Here is a 9,763-nt window from a genome sequence, read left to right on the forward strand (position 1 = left end):
TGGACAAAATAATGTCAGCATGTACAGAGGAATGCAAAGCTGATGACATAACAGCACTACAACAAGGACTCAAAGCGAATCACAGTGGTGATACTGACTGGATTCAAGCTATTACATGCAATGTAGATGTACTGTCACAACTAACTGCTCCATGTACAACTCCAGTTGAGCCAATAGCAATCAAAGACATTCAGATCGCTCAACAAGAAGACCAAGTGACACAACGAGTAATCACATTGAAGCAGAAAAATGAGAAACTTAAATACAGGGATAAAGTAAAAGAGGCAACTGAAGTAAAACGACTTCTAAGAGAATGGCCTCATCTTTACCTGGACAAAGATGGAGTTTTACGACGAAAGACAAAAACTAGAAATCAACTCGTAGTTCCTGCTAAACTCAAGACATTAATTTATCAGCAACTTCATGAAGAAATGGGTCATTTAGGCGCAGACAGAATGATCTCATTGGCAAGAGAGGTTTTTTTGGCGAAAAATGCGAGAAGAGATTGAACATTATATTACAAGAGTCTGCCGCTGCTTGAAACAATAGAAACCCAACCGAAAAACTAAAACCCCACTACAAACTATTACAACCTCCGCACCTTTTGAACTAATCTCAATCAATTATCTGCATCTAGAGAGAAGTAAAGGTGGAGTAGAATATATTCTTGTAATAGTAGATCATTTCACTAAGTTTGCGCAGGCTTATACAACATCTAACAAGTCTGGAAATACAGCTGCACGCAAAATCTTTGATGACTTTATTCTGCGATTCGGATACCCTGCTCGAATTCATCATGATCAGGGAAGGGAATTCGAGAATGAGTTGTTCAGAAAGTTGCAAAGCTACAGTGGGATACAACATTCAAGGACAACACCTTACCATCCACAGTCTAACCCAGCTGAACATTTTAACAGAACTTTATTAAGCATGCTCAGAACACTGGAAGAGACACAGAAACCTAACTGGAAAGACTATTTAAACAAAGTAGTACATCCATTCAACTCAACAGTGCATGAATCGACTGGTTTTTCACCTTTCTTTCTGTTATTTGGAAAAGAGCCAATCCTACCTATTGACCTGTTGTTTCCAAAAGAGCAAAAGCAGTCACAGTCTCATCAAGACTATGCAGACAAATGGCAGAGGTCAATGCAGGAAGCTTACAGTAGTGCACAAGAAAACATGAGAAAAGCAGGCAAAAGAGGACAAGAGTATTACAACAGAAAAGCCTTGAGTTCAGAACTTCAACCTGGAGACCATGTTCTTGTCTAAAACCTATCTGAAAGAGGATGACCTGGAAAAATATGTGCTTACTGAGAAAATAAAACACATGTTATAAAAGAAAGAAGAGGAAAAGACAGTCCAGTTTATGTAGTGACACCATTAGATGGTGAAGGGAGGGAAAGAATCCTTCATAGGAATGTCTTACTACCCTGTCCTTATCTTATGGATGGTCAAGACACTAAAGAACCAAAAGAAAAACACAACCAAAAGAGACAAGTAAACAGACAAACACGCCAAAACAGAGACCAAGTTCATGAGGATTCTGACAGCTGTAGTGAGGACGAGTATTCTGTGTGAATTGCCCGTCAAAGCCAGACTACCAGTCTCAATCCACATGCCCCAGTTTTTCAGTCCAGATCAAGTCAACCTGCAGAAGAAACCCAAACTAGGAGACTTGTACAAAGACAAAGCCAGTTTCAGGATGAGAATGATTCTGCTGACATCAGTAATCAAGTGGACAAGAGACGTGAGGAAGGAGACATGCAGAACCAAGACACAGGTCAAAATCCGGACATGGACTCTGGAGGTCAAGCACTTGAACTTGAAATGCCTGAGGAGGACACTAACTCTTCTTCAGAAAGGGATAAGGAGGTGGAGCAGGAGCGACGTTCCTCAAGAACACGTCAATCAAAATCCATTTTTACATATGAGGAGTTAGGAAAACCTAGTTTCATATCTTTGAAGAAGTAGGAATTGTATTTTGAATCATATCTAATTACAGTTAAGGCTCAAGTTAATTGAAATGTTTTATTAGGCATTTGGTACAAAATATGCAGTTACAAGTAAGTCATTTTGGAGAAATATATTTCTAGTGACTAAAGCTACACTTATGAGTTATTGATACATTTACAGAAGGAAGTGAGTGTTTTATAGGGTAACACAAAAGCAGTCTGTAAGAGGTCGTACTACATTTCAAAGCATGTTTAATGTGGATACATTTAAGAAGGTGGAATGGTAGATTTAGCCATATGTAACTTAATGGACTTGGGAGGCCTACCAATGTACCGATGATTTAAGTTAATACACTAAAACAGGGAGATGAGTAAATATACTTAACCTGTATATATGCATTTGTAGTCATTTGATGTGTAGCACTTGTTATTGTTTTTTGAAGGGCAACGTGTAACTAAATGGTAACTGGATGGGTTCAGTGTTAGAAGTTTGTAATAAGGATACATTCTTTAGGTTGTAAAGTTTAAAATGTTTTGGAAACATTTTATTATTTTAGTAGGGGAGGGTGTAGAGCCCTGAAAATATGTTAAGAACGTGATAACACTCAATTAAGAGGTATAATTATTTTATTGGGAAAGCATTTATTTGATTTAGTTAAAATAATTCATTTGGTTTATGGCTAAATAAGTGCTAAAATTAATATTTGTTATTTTATAGATTTCTGTCATGATAATATCCCTTTAAGAACAGCACAATGCATGATGGGAGTTTAAAAAAAGTTCATGACCTGTGATTAGATTCGAAAAGAGAAAACTACACACGCTGTACGCTCGAACCAAAGGATTTTGTTCAATAAAGTTGCACAGAAGCTAAAATCTGAGTTTTTTTTTAAAGTTCTTTTTAAGGGTGCAACACACATTTGAAATCCCTCACCACTCCTTGCTTCAGGACCGGAAAATGCTCTGAGAAAATGTGAACAAAACAGCCAGAGAGTCTGCTTCAAAGCTTAAACAGATTTTATTTACTTTCAACGCTAAAAGGAGACGCCTTGCCAGAAAATTAGGAAAACCCAAGTCGCGTCTGAGCGAGATCTCTAAAACATAGCAGTTTTAACATGCTGCCCCACTCAGAGATGCTACATCACACACAATGGCTCATCTTCGTCTGGACATCCGTCCGGGACCATATATGGAATTTTTTTTCTATCTTCTGCAGGTGGATTTGATGGTGTATAATTTTGTGAAAAACTATCAAAAATGTGTCAGAAATCAGAGCTCTGCTGATTTTACACACAAGACATTCTTTACAAATGTTTCAGGACTACCATGGTTTTTAAAATATGTGATGCATTTTTTCAATTTTACCTGTAACCTGCAATAAAATAAAAGTGCAAACTTTTTGATCAATTGATCAACAAAAGTAAACAATACGATTCATTTTTTTTACAAAGATCTATGAAGCAAAACTGACCCATTTGGGAGCCCGAATCGTCTTACGAAGAGAAGTCTTCACTTGTTGGACGTCTTCACTTGTTGGACGTCTTTTTCTCTGCTTCATTCAGCTCGTGAGAAAGTGTTAAAGGCCTGCTAGTTTTTCTCTTTACACACGGGGCCTCTTCGTCACTTTTGTCTGTTTTGACACATCTGTATTCACTACGAGCGTGTGGATTATTGATAGAAAGTGGAAGTAGGTGACTTTATATTTCCCTGAAAACATAAAGTTAAAAAACTCCTCAGGGTCTTTGATGAAGCTGGTTTGAGTCAGCTCGTTCCTTTGAGCAAATTTTCCCCATAAACTGTTTAAGCATAATTTAGCTACCTGCCTTTTCGCAGGGTACACTTCAATTTTGGATGGGTCCAGTTGAATGACCTGATTCAGACAGTACGCTCTGATGTACCTTTCTTTGCTTTCTGCATCAACAGCATCTGATGGATAGCCTGAAGCTTTCTGTTTACCTTTGAGAAATGTGTATGTAGTCAACAAAGATAGAATCACTGCACTGCTCAAAGTGCCAGACCTGGCTGATTTTTATCACACAGTAACCGTAATTTAACGCTTAAACTCCTCACTCACCCACACACCCGATAGAGCCCTTCGGGATTCGGTGTGACTGCATGACTCTTTCTGATTATTCATTTCTGCAGAAGTTCGACTTCGTACGGTGTGATGCAAAAGTTACAGAAATATTTACCCCCTAAAAAATCCTTAATGTTAAACAGAGGTTTAGTTTGGTCTGAAAATTCGGTTTCAAATTTACAAATAGCTGTATTGTTGCAGCGCCTGTAAAACACAATGATTTTTCTGTTTAGAATATTTTCAAATTTACTTATTTACTTTAAGATACAGGCGTATGCTCGCTGAGTCCCTCTATTTGCTGCCAATCTCTGGCAATTTGTAAAGACTGCTCATCTGTATATGCCGAATTAGATGCACGCGCTAAGCTTATAGCAAAACAGAGTTGACCGTTTCTGTTGTTAACGATGAACAGATGTTGCCTTTTTTATTTATGAATTCAGAATCCAGAGTTTTTTCAGCTCTGCATTTCACACCCCCGCTCGGATCCACAACAACTTGAACAGCAAATTCCAAATTCCCGTCTGCTGCAATTTCCCGTTTGACTGAATTAATTGGTCTAAAAATTCTTGAAATTGGTTCAGAATATTGTCTGCGTCGTTGTCAATGCAGAATGTAATATGACGATGAGTGTTTTGTTCGCATAAATCTAATTGGATTAAATTGTTTCTACCGGCTAGCGAGATTGTTCTGTTAGCCAGGTCTGTAAGAATGCTCATAACTCTTGAGTAAAATACAGCCAAATCAGGGGTGCTTTCTGAAGCGGGTATTGAAAGTGTGCGTCTAATTTCGCGTATGTTAAATTTTTCACAAGTTAATACACTCCTGTTCAAAATCTTAAGACCAGTCAAAAAATTGCAAGAATTTGCATTTTGCACTATTGGATCTTAAGAAGGTTCTAAGTAGAGCTTCACAATGTTAAAAGAAGAAATCAGCGTAAGAGACAAAAACTTTTGAGCGGGGAATTAATTGAAAGCTCCATTTACACTCAAACATGATTTTTTCAGCTGATCAAAAGTTTAAGACCATAGCTTAAAAAAAACCGAAATCAGAAATCAAAGTGTCAAAAAAAAGGACTCAGTAATTTAGCAACTACAGGGGAATTAAGTTGATGAGCCACATGCAGCAACTCAATGCATTTAGGCATGTAGACATGGCCAAGACGATCTGCTGCAGTTCAAACCGAGCATCAGAATGGGGAAGAAACTGGTATGTCATCAGATCCAACTAAGTGACTTTGAACATGGCATGATTGTTGGTGTCAGGCGGGCTGGTCTGAGTATTTCAGAAACTGCTAAAAAATATCCAGTGAGCAACAGTTCTGTGGGTGTAAATGCCTTGTTGATGCCAGAGGTCAGAGGAGAATGGCCAGACTGGTTTGAGCTGATAGGATGGCAACAGTAACTCAAATAACCACTTGTTACAACTGAGGTATGCAGAACAGCATCTCTGACCGCACAATATGTGGAACCTTGACTCTAGCTTCCACAACCCTTTCCCAGATCTTTATTGTGTGGCTCATCAACTTAATTCCCCTGTAGTTGCTACAACTCTGTAAATCACCCTTTTTTCTTAAAAATGGGCACCAGTACACTTCTACACTGGTTGTATACTTCTTATATTCCTCAGGCATTTTATCAGTCTCAAAAATGCCATTGAATAATCAATTCAAAAGTCTTACTGCCATCTCTTCCAGACATTTTTATATCCCCACTGGTATATCATCAGATCCAACTGCCTACCCCTTCTTCATCCTTTTCAAAATTTTCCAAACTTCTTCCTTACTAATTTTTTTCACTTCCCGGTCCACAGTTTCTATGACCTCTACTCTTCTTTCCTTTCATTGTCTTAATTCATTAGCTCCTCAAAGTACTCCCTCCATCTTCCTTTCACACTTTAATTGCTTGTTAGAACATTACTATTTCCATTTTTCAACAAGCCTAACCTGCTGCACATCCTTTCCAGTCTGGTCCCTCTGTCTTGCCAGTCGATACAAGTCCTCTCCTTCCTTAGTGTCCAGCCTCTTGTACAACTCGTCATATACCTCTTGTTATGCCTTTGCTACCTCCCTCTTTGCCCTATGTTGCATCTCCTTATATTCCTGTCTACTCTCTTTAGTCCGCTCACTATCCCATTTCTTCCTGGCTAACCTCTTCCTCTGGATAACTTCCTGCATGTCACTATTCCACCACCAGGTTTCCTTATTATCTTTTCTTTTTCCAGATGACACACCAAGTACTTTTGTACCTGTCTCTTTAATCACTGTTGCTCTTGCCCAGTCATCTGGAAGCTCTTTCTTACCACCTAGGGCCTTTAACAGCTTATTTCTTAACTCCTCGTAGGTGTTAGGATTTGGGTTTTTGTATTAAGTTTGATGTCTTCATGTTTCATTTTGAGTTTATTGTTTATTTATTCAGTTATCTTGTTTGTTTGGTTCTTGTTCTTTGTGTCTTTGTTCCCTGTGCCTCAGCCATCATTCACTTCTCCTCAGTCTATCTCTTGTCTGCCTGCCACGCTCATCTGCACCTGTCCCAAGCCTTGCAATCTTCTCACCTGTGCCCACTTCCCCTTATCGCCTCCTGCCTTTAAAACCCGGTCATCTCCTCCACTTACTTGCTGGTTCATTGTCTATTGTCTATTGTTCATGGTCTCTGGTCCCTTGTCTCTCGCCTTGCCTTACTGTTTTGGATTTTGTTTTGTTAAGTTTTTGCTGCCTCGTCAGCCCTTGTTTTTGTTCATTTCTTTAGTTAATAAACTAGTTTTTTCTTAGAAGTCTGCACTCTGGGTTCACCTCCTTCTTCACCCCTCATGACATTAGCATTCTTATTTCCTTAACTTCTGTCGTTAATTTCCTAAACCAGTGATGTCCAATCCTGGTCCTGGAGGGCCACTATTCTGCATGTTTTAGTTGTTTCCCTGCCCTTCAGCAGGTCTTCAGGTTCTGCAGAAGTCTGTTAATCGCTCACTCATTCAAATCAGGTGTGTCGAAGCAGAGAAACATCTAAAACCTGCAGGATAGTGGCCCTACAGGACCAGGATTGGACACGACTGTCCTAAGCACAACCGTCCAATGCCACAACATGAAACAAACGACATGAAACAAACTACAACAATAACTTAAAACACAAAAGCCACAAATCCTGACACAACCATTTCCATCGTCTTGGCAAAATCCACCACTATCTGCCCTTCCTGTTTTTTTCCCTTGACACCAAACCTGCCCATTGCTTCCTAATCTCCTCTGTTTCCTTCATCAACATGTCCATTCAGATCTGCTCTGATGACCACCCTCTCCTCTCTGGGGATAATCTGTAATACTTTATTGTGATAATTTCTTTTTCCTTCTACATCACGTCCAACCTGTGGAGCATAACCACTGACAGCATTCAGTATCAGAGCTTCTGCTTCTACCATTTAGGCCTAGTCCATATATAGCCGGGTCTTTATAAAACCGAACATCTCCACTACATCGTTTGAAGAAATGATACCATCCACACGGGATAGGTTTTAAAAAATGTTCATCTTTTGTCTTAGGTTAAGAGTTGCTACTGTTACAGCCCAAGGCCTTTTCCTCTGGGTCTCTAACATCCATGTTTTGGACTCCTTAATTGGTGCTGATTGGAAGTGGAGGCAGCTGGCCAGTGTCTCCAGATGACGTCAGATCCACCTTAAGATGCACCACTTTCTCTGACTAGGAAGCTCATTCTTTTTGTCTCCCTCCGACTCTTCCCCTTTCCTCCCTTTCCTTTCTAACCAGCTATGATTTTTGTTAAATAAATCCCTCTTAAGTTATCCCATGCGATGACTCCCTTTCGTTTGTTATGGTTTAAGAGCCAGAACCATAACACTACCCTCAAGCCTACACTCTTGCCTTTCCTCTTCTCCCTCTGTCTCCTGGCTCTCTTCCCTCCTTGTAGTCTTCATCAAATAATAGCACAGTTTCCACTGCCACCCTTTTTATCAACAGCACCAGTGGCGGTGCTGTTGGAGAAATATGTTGATTGTGACTTTAATTAGTACAGCCTGTATTAGTAAAGTTATCTGTTCTTTACAGGCTATGCTAATCAATACCAGAATCAGCAATTCAATGGAAGCTGAGGATCTACAACTCTTCTCAAGTTGTATTTCACCATTTCTGTCACTGTTGTGTAATATGATCACAGTGCTGTCTTGGTTATAGTTCTTGCAAATACTTAACTTTCTGGAGTGAAATCTCATTTTGAGAATCCAAACATTAGACATTTGGTTCTCATTTTTTATCTGTGATACATACTCAATTAAATTTGTCCAGTTTATTTAAATACCACCAGTTCACAACAACAGTCATCTCAGAGCACTGTACAAAACTTTTCACATACATTATAAAATGCCAGTTAGTAAAAGTTATTATCTAAGGAAGTCAGCAGATTGTGACAGATATGTCACAATCACCTGGCACAGGATGTGCAGCTATCTGCCTCGACTGGCTGGGGCTTGAGATGACAAGAAAGAGACATAGAATGTTTAGTCAAGGGGTAGTTGCTATGGGAATAAAGACAAAGAAAAATACATGTTAATGGTATAAATAATTATAAATACAAACCATAGAGAGAAGTGCAAGTAAAGACAACATCAAAGTGAAGAAATATCGTTAATTTGTCTTTCAGCAGGTTAAGGCTTAGGCAGCATAACTAAGGGGTTTGCTCAGGAAATCCAAGCCAACCCTAATTATAATATTTATTAAAAAGTCCTAGTCCTTAAAGTAGACAGAGTGTCAGCCTCACAGTCAGAAACTAGAAGTTGATTTCACAAGGGAGGCTCGTGATAACTGAAAGTTCTGCCTCCTATTCTACTTTTGGAGCTCTAGCAACCACAAGAAAATCTGCAGTCTGAAAGTAATGTGCTCTGTTTGGTTCTAAATAAATAAACATATTAAAACAAGTAAATAAACTGCATTTTGGATACCCCAAAATTACAATAGCCCATAATAAATGCATAAACCAGTTTATGTTCATGCTTTTGGGAAAGGTTGTTTCTAATTTTAATGATATTGCACAGGTGGAAGAAAGTGGTTCTGGTATCATTTTAATGTGGGGGTAAATTACATATCTTTATCAAAAATAACAGCAAGATTCTTTACATTAGAATTGTAGGCCAAATTGATGTCATCCAGGGTAAGTAAAAAGCTGCAAGCTTTGTTTCTTAGATGCTCAGGAGGAGCAATTTTATGATATTTGCATTAAAGCTGTAATATTATCAACAAGATAATCTAAGAAGACAGGGTGGTTATCAATTAGCCAGGCGGGAGGGGGGAGGACGGTAGGTGGGCTTAACTTTGACGTACTGGCTTGACATGGAGACATGGAACGTAGGGTGGATGCGCATACCAGGCGGGAGAGTGAGACGAACAGAGGTAGGATTTATGATCCGCTCAGTGGGGAATGGACCAATAAAATGGGGGGCCAGTTTCTTAGACATGTCCTTCAGTTGGATGTCTCTGGTCAAAAGCCACACCCTATCACCCACCTGGTAAGAAGGGGCAGTGGAACGGTGACGGTCAGCGCACCTCTTGTTTTGTTCCACCGTTTTTGTTAGGGCGCGTTTGGCCTGCCTCCATACCTCCATATCTGCGGAGATGAGCCTGCACAGAGGGAACAGCAATCTCATGCTCGAAACTAGGGAATAGCGGAGGATTTTACCCTAGCGAGACCTCGAACGGTGACAAGCCTGTGGCGGACGAAACATGGGTGTTATG

The sequence above is a fragment of the Kryptolebias marmoratus genome, linkage group LG2 (assembly GCF_001649575.2).
Source record: "Kryptolebias marmoratus isolate JLee-2015 linkage group LG2, ASM164957v2, whole genome shotgun sequence".
Classification (NCBI taxonomy): domain Eukaryota; kingdom Metazoa; phylum Chordata; class Actinopteri; order Cyprinodontiformes; family Rivulidae; genus Kryptolebias; species Kryptolebias marmoratus.